The sequence below is a fragment of the Carcharhinus amblyrhynchos genome, chromosome 12 (genome assembly GCF_965287045.1).
Source record: "Carcharhinus amblyrhynchos chromosome 12, sCarAmb.v2.hapA, whole genome shotgun sequence".
Taxonomy (NCBI): Eukaryota; Metazoa; Chordata; class Chondrichthyes; order Carcharhiniformes; family Carcharhinidae; genus Carcharhinus; species Carcharhinus amblyrhynchos.
In genome coordinates, this window is record NC_137335.1 from 53,109,266 (window position 1) to 53,123,020 (window position 13,755).

General features: G+C 40.1%; 1 protein-coding gene across 9 annotated transcripts in view; it reads right to left on the reverse strand.

Moving 5' to 3' along the window:
• Positions 1–13,755, reverse strand: part of esrrga (estrogen-related receptor gamma a) — a 265,275-nt gene that overhangs the window by 105,341 nt on the left and 146,179 nt on the right. The window contains exon 1 of one of the 9 annotated variants that reach the window (XM_080200536.1): positions 13,656–13,676. The exons of the other annotated variants lie outside the window; for them this stretch is intronic. The gene's annotated coding sequence lies outside the window, so the exon portion shown is untranslated. Of the gene's footprint in view, positions 1–13,655; positions 13,677–13,755 lie in introns of those variants that run through there. 9 annotated transcript variants of the gene reach the window in all.

Sequence of the window (13,755 nt, forward strand, 5' to 3'; positions counted from 1 at the left end):
CACTTACAGTTCTCCAGATAAAACACCACATGGCTGCGCCCAGCTCCTCTGACTTTCAAATCACCCAGGAGAACATTTTAAATAGAAACAAGATGTTTATCGTAATTCCAAGCCATCCCTCTTTAAAAAAAAACTGTTGCACGTATGCAATGACAAAACATTTTTTTTTCTCTCCTTTCTGGTTCCAAACAGGAGGAGCAACCATGCACCTAGCTCCATCAATCGCACATGACCAGCCCTTGATATTGTTATACGCTGTACTGACAGTACGTACCTACAATCTATTTCATCTCTGATGTGCTGCTTAGAAGAAATGTTATCATGTGCAATGGCCTGGATCATATGGTATTGACCAGCCCGACACATTTCATATTTATTTTGTGTGTCGGATCCTGCTTTTTTGGTGGGATTGTGTCAACTGGCCACAGCACATACCAACAGAACCTGCAAAATCTGCTTCAGCACAGACCCAGCCACTTTGCACTCGCCAAAGTGAGAATTCCGCATCCTTTCTGAACACAAACTTTGCATTAACCCAATGTTTGGCAATAAGCACAGAGGAAAGCATAAGCAATCGGCTGTGTATTTGTATACAGAATACATTTCTTCATGAAGTCAGTGAGAACACGTCACTGTTCGATGCGGCTACAGTGGACGTAGCACCACGGACACGGCCACCTAAAAATACCACACCTTCATGGGGAAAGGGGGGAGGGCTCGCAAAGCATCTCAGCAACATACAGGCTTACAAATGCAACACGCTGTCAAAAGCGATCATCATATCATGCTGCATATCTTCCTGTTCCGTTGATGCAAATGCCAACAGAAAATCTCCACTCTCCCTGACAAATCCACATCTGTACAAGAAAAGAGATGCTATTTTCCAGTGCTTCTGCTGCTCCAATTATTATCATTATTTCACAATCTATCCAACTCTTACACCCAACTGCGCAAAACTGTTGCATCGCATGGGGAATCGATCACAAATTATATAAATATGCTACTGCACTTGTGGATGTGGGATTTTTATTTTAAATTAATTCAAATTAAGAATGGCTGCTCCATTAACGGGCAATTCGCCTCTCATCACCGGCACATTAACCCATAAAGTACTGGTGCCCTTTAAAAGCATTAATATTTCGTGCAGTATTCTCTGTGCACTAATGATCTGTAAATTCAAAAACCTAATGTGTGCAACATTAAATAAATGCAATAATCAGCCAATTTAAAATAAAATGTATTCCAATGGATGTAACTGCTGCAATTTGCTCTGCCCTTTATTTCTGGTAAACTCATTCTTGCCAGGATATAGGGGCTAAAGCAGGCATGTTCTTGCGTGAACCACAAATGCAATATACTTAACACAATCCTGAAAGGTACTGCTTTGACAATGCAATATTGTAAAATAGAACACTGTAACCAAGAAGTCATGAAGCGATATATATCGCACAAATGCCTAGTTACATTTAGCAGAGTCTTTAATAGCTCAATTATTTTACTGCTGAATAACTGACAAGATAAATATCAATTTTTTCAGTTTGTAAATGCTGGAAAAAATCCAAATTCATCTGTTTTGGGTCCATCATTAATAAACTATTGAAAGCATACAGGAACATGAAAGCCACAAGCATGAATTTCACAGATCAACGTGTCATAACCAACTAATAAGCACTTCATAGAATTCCTACAGTACAGAAAGAGGCCATTCAGCCCATCAATCCTGCACCGATATCAATCCCAGTTATCGCCTTAACCCCACATATTTACCCTGCTAATCCAACTGACACTAAGGGATAATTTAGCAGGGACAATCATCCTAATTCATTCAGTTTTGGACTGTGGGAGGAAACCGGAGCACCCGGAGGAAATGGACACAGACATGGGAAGAATGTACAAACTCCACACAGGCAGTCACCCAAAGCCGGAATTGAACCCATGTCCCTGGCGCTGTGAGGCAGCAGTGCTAACCACTGTGCCGCCCTGCTGCACTTGGGAACACCCACCTGCAAAGTGATGGAGTAAGTGTTGCTTGTGTTTGCTCAATTTTGATCCTTACCTCTTGGCTTCATACACGTTTTAACATCAGAAGACAGATTTTATTTTGAACAGCCACTTACCGCCACCCTCATCAGGAGTTTTAAGTATTTTGAGGATGGAAATAACACAAAAAAACATAAACAATATTGACTTGATATCTAAAATAGTGCTTTTGAAAAGTGCTTGCTGAGTGTTTTGTAACCAGTGGATTAAAGGAATGTTTCTACTGATTACAAAATGTACCCAAAACATACAGTCGATGGACTTCTGCATCACCTGTAATTTTACGTTTACATCCATTTTACATTCAATGACAGTGCTGCAATCAGAATTTGTATCCAAAATAGTTCTATATTTTAAATCTGGTGTGTTAAATATTTTTAATAATTGCATCAATCATTGGTGTGGGTAAGTAACTCATGCATCTGACAATAAAAAGTTGTGCCAATTATTTTGGTCAGCAAGTTTCTGGGTATTCTTTATTTCATCTGAGGACCAGCAGAGACAATCCTGAAATGCTTTGCTTTTAAGCTGTGATCACTGGTCACTAAAATATCCTGCTATTCCGTTCCTGACAATAGAGGGCAGTGATGACTCTATGCTTCCTTCCAAGGAGCACAATGAACATCCACAATGTTCTTTCCGTCTGCGACTACAGTCCTTAACCAACATGCACCTATCTTCAGAAAGTGCAGGCAATGAAAGAAAGGACACATGCATGAATCAGATACTGAGTTTACCCTCATGAGGTACACTGTTGCACAATTGATATGAACAACTGATAAAATAATCACCATGGGCATCAGGCAATGCAATTGTCACGTTGAAAAAAAAAGGTGGCAGGTCGCAGGCACCCTACCATTTTGATATGTTAATAGCTCTTCTTGGCCTGTGGGTGGTCTGCTTTTGATGCTATTAACAACTTCAGCACTAAATCAAGTGACTGGTATATTCAGCGGAATCGATTCAAAATCTTCACCCCATTTAAACCCTATGATAATATTCATATGATGGAAAAATAATTTACATATGTTTAAGGAAAAAAGTAACATGCAACATTCTTTATTTTGGATTAATTTAGCACTGTCCTGTAGATCATGATCGCTCCACATTCCTGCATTACAGCACGATAGAAGGCATGGAAATAAAGGGATTTCAGTAATTTAATTGTTATAAGCAATTCAGTCTTTCTTAGCATGTTAATTCACGCTTAATATTTTCATAAAATGTGATTCTTCAAACTGAGCCTCTAGTATTCGCAGGGTTAATGCAATGCACTCTCAACATTGCATACATACGCACCATATCGGTGCACAATACATCAACTTTATCTATGCATCATTTAGCCTTTTTAAGCTGGCAAAATGAATTGTGATTTTCCATTTCATATCAGCTAATCACGAGGCATAGCTCTTTAACCACTACAATACATTTAATCCCGCACTCCATACACACTCCAAATAATGCATAGCATGCGGGTAATTAAAAATGTCAATTAATTGGGAATCAAGCAGAGCCCTACCACCTTGTCTCCCAGGCCACATTTCACAGATCGTTTTATTTGTGTGTCCCTGATCTAAACGTTTGCAGCAGTTAAGGCTTTTGAGAGAGACATTACTTCTGACACATCGCAGAAATATGTTTAAAATGAAAAGTGGAAGTGGTAGTTATAGTTTACAGAGCACAATCATGCCTTCACGGTTCCTGACATGTCCCCTGCTACTTTTCCATGTGGTTTAATTTCACCATGAGCGCTAGTAACAAAATAAATGAAGAACTCTTAGGCTTCACTTCACTACCTGAATTTTTTTATATAGTCTTGTAACAATAAGCAGCACATATATTTAACACAAACTTCAAATAAAGTGTGCAAATACCACAGAGGCATACCTTTACGATCACTTTCAGAATGAATGTGGTGGGCTCACTCCCAATGCCTGCAGCCTTTACATACTACAGTTCTGAATCCATGAAAGCTCAGCAAGGATGATACCACTGTTGCATCAAGATCACCACAATTATATTTCTTCTGTTAACTATATCTGCATAAATGGTGAACCCCCAATCCCACCTGAAGCCAACAGCCAGAATTTTACCACACCGCCCGCCCCAGAATCGGGGAGAGCGAAACTCGCAGAACGGCATGCTCTGTTGGTCTCGGGTGGGATCTTACAACCCTCGGGCAGGCGGGCAGTAAAATTCCAGCAAATGTTCTTAAGCACTTTCCTACCGCCCATTCCATAGCAGTACAAGTGAGGGACAAAGTTCCTTTATATTTTTTTTCACAGACATTACAGAATCCCTACAGTGCAGAAGGCGGCTATTCCGTCCATTAGATCTGCACTAACTCTCAGACAGAGCATTCCATCCTAACCCAACATTGGATAGTCAGGGCAATTTAGCATGGCCAATTCACCCAACCTGCACATCTGTGGGAGGAAACCGGAGAACATGCAAATTCCACACAGTCACCCAAGGCCTGAATTGAACCCTAATCACTGGTGCTGTGAGGCAGCAGTGCCGCCGTGCTAACCCATTTACAGGTATAACAGCATTTACAACTATCACGTTAATTCCAGAATGGAATGCATATCGGATTGAACCTGATGGATAAAATCTTTCCAGACAATCCAGGGAACGAAAGGGGCAGCGAAGGTAATTTTCACAGAAATTTCAGTGTAAATCAAACTTGCGGTATTTTGTCAGTTGCATGTACTTCCTCCCTGGAGAGAGGGCGGAGTGGGGGAGATGATGGGGAGGTGGTGGTAGAGAGGCAATGGCCAGGCAGTCAAAAGCTGAAGTCTTGAAACAATCTACCCACAACAAATGATTTCATGGCCCTAATAAGAACCAAAATGCACTCTTTGGCTAGCAGATATTCTAGGCTCACTTAAACAATTGGAGGCTATGTATGAATCTAGCTGAATTTGCCAATACTAACAACAGTGCCATTAAACCGGCGACTGCTAAGTACGCTGCAGAATGGGAGGAAGCAGGGGTTTAGAGAATGCAAGGAACCTGTGCATCAGGTTAATTCAGTAGCCTTGGAATTCTGGTGGAACTGCAAAATTTCTACATGATGCAGAGTTTCCACAGAGCCGACACTGCCACCGTCCAAAGCCTTAACTGTAGTGGTACTGGTGGGAGGGCTTGTTTAACCCCTATTATCTGAAAGCAGTTACACAAGGGACCACATACAGGAGCACGCGCATACACACACACACACACACACACATGCACAAAACCTGAGAAATCCTGATGCATTACAGTATAGCACTTGCAAATAAATGTGGTCTACTGAGATATGGTCCTTCTAATCCTTATCTAAATTGCAATTAACACTTCACAGCTACAGATATCTGCGCAAAACCCAAGCTGTGTTCTGTTATTTTTTTTGTTATTGGACGAAAATCAAATCAATCTTCAAATAGGATTGGAATGAAAGAGGCTGATCTCTAATTGCACGAGCAGATAACAATTTCATACTTTCTGCCCAAGTACAGCCATCAGGCTGCAGGAGGAGCAAATAAAGAAATTAGCCAGGAAACAGTGCCACTGTATAACATTTCATTATATTCCTCATCATGTGCCAGATAGCGCAGGGCAAATATTTGAAAAATAAACAAACAGTCGTAAGGCCGAAAGAAACGGAGCATTGTGCTTTATGTGTAGGTCTAGCTTTCTTCAAATAATTTGTCACCCTTGATAGTCACAAAATGAAGTCATGAGGGCTTCATAAGGGAGTGTTTATGAATTTCTTATCAAAATCTCATGTGGCGCCATCCCAATTATCAGGTAAGAACAATCATATTAGAAAACACATCGGCTGTTTAATGTAATTTGCAATTGTTAAAAAAAACAAACAGACGTACAGTAATTCCATTGCAATTAATCTCCAATCTAAACATGGCAGCGCATAGAGAGAGAATAAAATACAGTCTGTGTTAACTGATGCAGGCCTCTTAATCTACCATGACTGAATGCGCTTATCATCTCTGCTACACTTAGCTAAGTTATTTCTTTGTCCAAACATTAAGGGGAAAAAAAATCAATTCAGCTCAGGTTTTCCCACATCTTCATATCACTTCTCATCTGAACTCTATGGAGGTAGAATTTCAATTACCTTGGAGAACTCCCAGCGAGCCAGGATGAACACGGTCCTCCTGGTCACAGCCAGTAATTGTAGAGGGGTCTGCATCTTACATTTGATGATATGGCTTACAAAAATAGATATTCCAGTTATTTGATAAAGGTATAAAAGTCTTCTTACGGACATTGCCACTATTTCTCTGCTCTGTCAAGCAGCACATGAACAACTAATTCTGTTACTTTGTAAATGTAATAATTAACATATTTACAATGCGAAAAAAAATGCTGACTATAATTGTAGCTGCAACAAGGTTCCCCGGGGAGGATAAATGAACTTTGAATATTCACTATTTGGTTGGGGAAAAAAATAATTAGCTTCCCATCTCATTCTCCTCTTTCCCATCAGATCACTCTTTTTAAAAGCATTCCCTTCAGCACAAAACATGAAAACAACATTGAATTTGCTTAAAAATCATTTGCAGCTCTTTAGTTAGGATATTAAATAGCTTCCTGCCTGTATGGAACAAGCAGCATTGGCAGACACTTGAGCACATTTTGCAGTCAAGTTGCAAATATACAGTTGGTGCATGCTGTTGCTCTGTGGTTGAAGTGATAATGGGTTACACCCAGCTTGTGAGGAGTTCAGATCAGATCACTAAAAGATGGGAAGCTTCCACTTTATATAAATTTACCCCCCAATGCCTCCTTCAAGTTGCAGTCACCTCAGTTACCAAAGATTTGCTATTGATTCAATTTTCAGAATTATGAGTTTTCATACTGCAAGTATCAAAGCACCAAGATGGGGTTTGTAGAACTCTACGAGTTAAGTAACACCATGCCAGAATGTTATGGATGAATCTATAGCACTGTTGGCCCACATCCTTGTCTGGATGAGCATCAATGAAACCATAAATGGCACTCGGTTTCAGGCTATTCTAAGTTTACTCCTCTACTTGTTTCTGCAATGTGATACTAATGTACCAAAGCCAGCCCTAAAATGCCATTTTACCTTCCATACTTCTATAAATATTATTTAAAATGTCCTAAAGGTCCTAAAGTGTTCAATTCAATTCAAGGGTGGCACATAGTGGTTAGCACTGCTGCCTCACAGCACCAGGAACCCGGGTTCAATTCCTGACCTTGGCTCACTGTCTGTGTGGAGTTTGCATATTCTTCCTGTGTCTGCATGGGTTTCCTCCAGGTGCTCCGGTTTCCTCCCATAGTCCGAAAGACATGCTGGTTAGGTGCACTGGCCATGCTAAATTCTCCCTCAGTGTACCCAAACAGTTGCCGAAGTGTGCAACAAGGGGATTTTCTCAGTAACATCATTGCAGTGTTAATGTAAGCCCACTTGTGACAGTAATAAATAAACTTTAAAAAATATCTATACATTCACACTTTCTACTTTTAAATATACGCGTATGGAGACAATTAATGAATGGCATTGTTCTTGAGCCAAACATAAGTATGCAAAAAAGCATATCGCCTTTAATATAGTGAAAAGAAAATTGCAAAATACTCATAACAAATTGGAGAAGATGTTCCAAATCAATCTACGGTTTTAGTTACAGTGATTTCATACAAAAGCAGCATACTGCCATCCACTGGGATTAAGTGTCTTCTCTTTACTGTTATATATTGTGGGCTGAAATCTAGGATGATGCACATTTTCTGCTATTTTAACTCAAAATTCAGAAATAATAAAAAATAACCTGAAACCCAATCAGCATACTCCCATTATGCATTATTATCTGATTAGTAGCATAATTTCAGAGTACCAAACCACTTCCTAAGGACAGTATTTCAAACTGGTTCATCCTTTTTTTCAATACAGAAAGGTCTGATCAAATGTCAATACATACTAGATGTGACTTAAAAACCTCAAGTCGCAAGCGCGCTAAACCCTTTCTCGCTTTTGGTCGACAGAAAGTGTGAACTGCCCTATCGTTAACGCCATGAATATGTTAGCAAGTGAATAGCCCTGACCCTGGAGTTAATCCTTTAATCCCTTTGCATCTGTTTGCAACATTTCTGCAATCTTCTTTTTTGACAACTTATTTTTTTACACATTGTTAGCAGTGAACCGGTCTAACGTTTTCAGTTTGTTTCATGGAATTCATTTAATGTCACATTCCACTTAACATGTTACCAGCAAATCTTGTGTAACACAATAGCTACAATGCTCACTGTCAATCCAATACAGTCGTGTTTAAATAGCAACAAGGCACACAAACAGAAGCTAAGGATGAAATGTCTAAAAGCAGTAGCAGTAATGGGTTAATTACAATAACTCTTCACTATCTTTCCACAATAAAGGGTTGCTTTATCCTGCCAGTTTGGAACTGCCAGATTTATGGAAGCACTTTAAGATGATTTATTCATCTTATGTTGCACTTTCAGTCTCAAAATATATTTATAATTCAGATTGAAAATACATATACTGTAGAATAAATAATATCACAATACATTTACTATCTAATAAAATTTCTGTTTAGTGGTATAAAGAGAAACTACAAGGTTAGTGAAAATGCCAAATATTTATTCCAAAGTAACAAGGATCCTTTTGCTTGAAGCTGAATTCTGCATTACACTCTGGCTTAAAGGTTAGAAAGATGAAACAATTCAAATGGTCTACAGTCAAGAAAAACCTTGCTCTATGCTTTTTATTTTCCAACATTCGAAATGTTTGCGTAGCATTTTACCAAAGGACGTTTTTAAACATGTTACAACAAACGTAACTATGTTGAGAAATAAATCCAGTGACTAATGAACTTAATTCTCTCAAAATTACACACAAATACTGCAATTGTATCAGAATTTAATCAGCTTCTGGCACTGGTGCATATAAATAGTACTCACAAGGAGGATTACACTTCGGAAGGAGGAGAAATAAGATGCCTAGAACAAAGATTTAGTGCTAAGGGAGCGATTGATCACAAAGTGGCTGAGTTACATCAATAGTTGGGAAGTGGATTGAAAGACAGTTTATACTCAGAGTTTGAATTTTTATACACAAAATACACGTTAAACCTATTATTTAGACTGGGCTTGTCTTTTTAGGAAGTGTTTCGGATGTGATGATTGATATTCCTTTGGTTTTCTTCACGTTGTGTTCTCTGTTTCACCAATGAAACAATAAAATTCTATCTTGATGTAAAGAATTTGAACGAAACCTTCGGCCCACATTTTGCCGCGAGCGGAGAGGCTGTACATAGTGCTAAAATGGTTGAAGTGGCCAAAGATTCTTAAGTTCCCGCCCTCCCCCAAAACATGGCACATTGCATTTTGGAAGGGGTGAGAATGTTTCACGTATTCATGGTTTATGGAGGCAGCTGGCCATTTAAATCAACAGCTGCCTCCACTGAAGTGGGACTTGATAAGAGCAGGATTGAACTTTCTGGATTTGTTTAAACAGTCAGAGCGCATCCCTTTGGAGAGATAAGGTGCCCCTTTGGATCTGATCCTGGGACACCTTTGAGGGAGTTCAGGTGCCCTTTGGAACTGTTAAAACTCAACTTAAATGTGTGTATAAAGTGCATAAATTAATTGTGGTCAAGCTCATTGGAATCGTCAATAGACAGTCCAAAATCAACTGTCAAAACTGTCAGAAGCACCTGTTTAAGGGAGCTGTCAAACTGTCAAAACATTTAAAATTCTGCTCTTTAAATCTGTATAGGAAATGTCTGGAGCTTACAAAAATGATTGCTTGTTTGGACTCCAAGCACCCTGGACATTCTCTCTTCCCCATCTTCTGTCAGGAAAAAGACACAAAGGCTGAAGTCACGCACCAACCGACTCAAGAGCAGCTTCTTCCCAGCTGCCATCAGACTTTTGACTGGAACTACCTTACATTAAGTTGATCTTTCTCTACACCCTAGCTATGACTTTAACACCACATTCTGCACCCTCTCCTTTCCTTCTCTATGAATGGTATGCTTTGTACAGCACATAAGAAACAATACTTTACACTGTATACTAATACATGTGACAATAATAAATCAAATCAAAAAAACCATCTATTGACATACGCCTGAGGGCATCATTATTGGATAAGAGCTGCATAACTGATTTCGCAACCATCCATTATCACAGTAGGGTGCCTGCTATTTCAGTTTGATTGACAGCTATAATCGGTTCTGAACTTTTTGTTATGGGACCATGAATTTCAAGGCTTGTTGTTATAAGTGATTGTGCATTTGAATGAAATGTTTGTTGTTATAAGGCTTTACGTGGTTGAAGGTACGTAAATGTACTAAATGGGCTTTTATGAATGAGAATGTTTTTTGATATAGTGAAGTTTGCAATGGACACTTAGAAGTTTACTTTATTGAACATTATTTTATCTAAACTCTGCATGGGTCCTGAGTTCTGCCTGTGTTGGTTACAGGGCGAGTTGGTATGGTATGTGTAAGGATCCTGGGATTGAGTGGAGGAGCTATAAAGGGCCATGTGGGGTGGTTGAAAGGGAACTGGTTGGCATAGGGACTTTAAAGTTTATTTATTAGTATCTCAAGCAGGTTTACATTAACACTGCAATTAAATTACTGTAAAAATCTGCTAGTTGCTACACTCCTGTGTCAGTTTGGGTACATTGAGGGAGAATTTGTCATGGCCAATGTACCTAACCAGCACGTCTTTCACACTGTGGGAGGAAACCGGAGCACCAAGAGGATACCCACGCAGATGCAGGGAGAACGTGCAGACTCCGCACAGATAGTGACCCAAACCAGGAATCAAACCTGGTTTCCTGACGCTGTGAGGCAGCAGTGCTAACTACTGTGCCACTGTAAGAGAAGAGCTATATTGCCAAATAGAAGTTGGCAAGAATATGCGAAGATAGGTAGAATGTGAGCTGCCAGCGAAGATGGGTCTGGAGCAGGCTGAAGCACAAAACAGGGCCCAATGATGGAAGAAAGGAATGCAGAGGAAACTACAATCGTGGCATCTGACCGGAATCAGCACATATAATCTTTTGAAGAAACCAATTAACCTCCTCAACTTTTTCGACTGTATTGTATAACAATATTTTACTGTTGTAATGTGAGGTGTTCAAATGTGAAGCATAAAATAAAGTTTCATTAGGTTGGCTGGTACAAAATAAAAATCAATTTTTAGGTAGCATTAATATAGTCACTGACATTTTAACTGGTTTCAAATGGCCACTTACTTCAACCTGTGTTTCCACCAACAGTCTGTAACCGTTATTACGTATTCACAGAAGTCAGTTGTCTATCGGTGCAAATCTACGTAAGAAGACATCAACTACTAATAATAATCAACCAATTCTTAACTGTGCTTTCTTCAAGCAAAATCTAAACAAGGTGCAAAGTTAATTCTGGATATCCACCAATGGATCTCAACTTTCATCACCCAACAGCAGAGCTGTGATAGTGAACACCTAAAAATCTGCTGGAGAAATGATATAATATTGCATACACATGCATATAAGCACTGACATTTCTCCCTTAATGATATGCTTCAGTCTATTAAGTTTAAGGCAGTTATTTATTGATCAATGTGACTTATACAATATATTTAGTAGTATCACAACTAGTAGGCTTAGATATTAAATAACAACTGCATGCACCGGTACCTTTGAGAAGGCTAGGCTGCATGATGCCCTTTGAACTTTGAGCCCTAGATTTAATGGGATGAAAGTCTCCTCTTTTAGCTGGCTGTATGAGTGCTAAGTAAAGAAACAGTTTCAACACATTTCCTGGTATCCACAAGTCAACAGCCCAATTTGCTCATAATTCGACACAAATTGCCACGATTACCAGCTTCACTGAGATAAGGCTTGGCTGGGAATGAAAAGGAAGAAAATTTCACTGACTGATTAAGAGACATTTTCTCAGAGAGGGGTTAAAGTAAAGAAAGTGTCACTCTGCATTTGTGCCCTGATGTGGGACTAATCCTGCCATCACAATCCTGCAACTGTCACAGGCTGCCCAAATTTTCCCAAAGTAAGGCCCTATTTTGTGCCAGAGGCAGGTCTACTGTCCCCACTGCAGGCTTGCCTCGGCTGCCATCTTTCTTTTTGTGAGTTCCAATGATGCCCTACAGGGATCAGCCTCAGTTGCCAACATTTAAAAATGCAGAGATAAGTCTCCTGAGCCCTATGAGAGAAGCGTCATCAAAATCAACGCCATCCCAAAATTCAGCCATTCCATGGATTTATCACCATGCCAGTATCCCTCCCTTGCTATCTCCCTCCATGTTAACGCCAATGACACCTTTCAGTCCCTAAAATTTCTCTAATGTAACTTTCAAGAGGTTCCCGCGTCTTCTGTCCTGCCTCTGTGGTTGTTCTCACTTCCTCTCACTTAGTTGGGTTCCAGACGGCTTTGAAGGCCACCTGCCCCAGTGAAAATCTACAATGTTCCAACCTTAAGCAAGTTTCCTGTCCCATGCCTTTTGCTGTGCTCCTCAAAATGTCCACAAGCGGCCATGGAATTTGGATTCTGCCAACACCACCTGGCCATGAACAGGGGCATGCACATCCATGCCTTTGTATTTGCCCATGGAGTGCTCAAATATGTGGAAAATAAAATGTGTTTCAATGCATCAACACCGATATGATTCATCTCAACAATAAGGATAACATATTTGAAGGGCACACATAATCAATCTATACAGATGAGCAATACTTGGTTTATGACCCAGGGCTAAAGCCTCAAAAACAGAACAATGGAGGGCTCATGGTGATAGAAACTGGTATGGGCTGCACTCAACGTTTCAATGTAAAACAAGCACACAACATTCTAACTTAGCAGTTGCATGGTCTGCACCCAATCTGCACTGATGTTGGTCCACTGAAAAACGAGTAAGCCCATATTTTAGGAGCTTGTGCCAAGTATAGGCCATCATTATTGGTGGTCCCTCGATTCAAGAATGACATCTAATCAGGGTTATAGGCTTCTGCGATGGGTCTTCATGTAACTGAACAGGCTGATTCTCAATCCACAGACCTTTGAGTACAAGAGGCAGGGTATCCCTATGAGGCAGTGAGATCTGGGTGCTGGATTTGCTTCCCTTTCCGTAATTGTCACCGCTTTGCCTTATCATTAAGATGCTGTGACTCAAAGTGTGATGCAGCTTGCACAAGTAGTCACCGTTCTGGTTGGCAGATTGGCAGCAAGTCAAGGAGAGTTTCAGAGTGCCTTTTTGGCGCTTTCTTTGTCCTCCCCTGGAATGTTGGCCACTTGAGAGCTGACAAAACAGGAACTGGCAGGGGTGCTTTTTGGTCACTTGGATAGTGTCCAGCCCATCAAAGTTGATTTTGCAGGAGTTTTGCCTTAATGCTTGTGGAAATGGCTCCAAGAAGGACACTAGTATTTGTTCGCCAAATCCTGCCACTGAATCCTGAGGATGCAGCGCAGACATTGCTAAGGGAGTTTCTCCATTGCTCTTATATGTCACTGATATACAATTAAGGTCTTTCTGTAATAGCACAGGACTGTGCTGATGAGAACTGCTCTGTGCATTATGATTTCTCTGACTTGTAAAGGGCTTTGTTGTCAAACACTTACTGCTTTAGTTTGTAGCTGGCATAGCGTTGGATCTCCTCAGCAATGGTGGCCTTTTGGCAGGTCTGGCTGGTGAACTATGAGATGTGCTCAACATATTCCA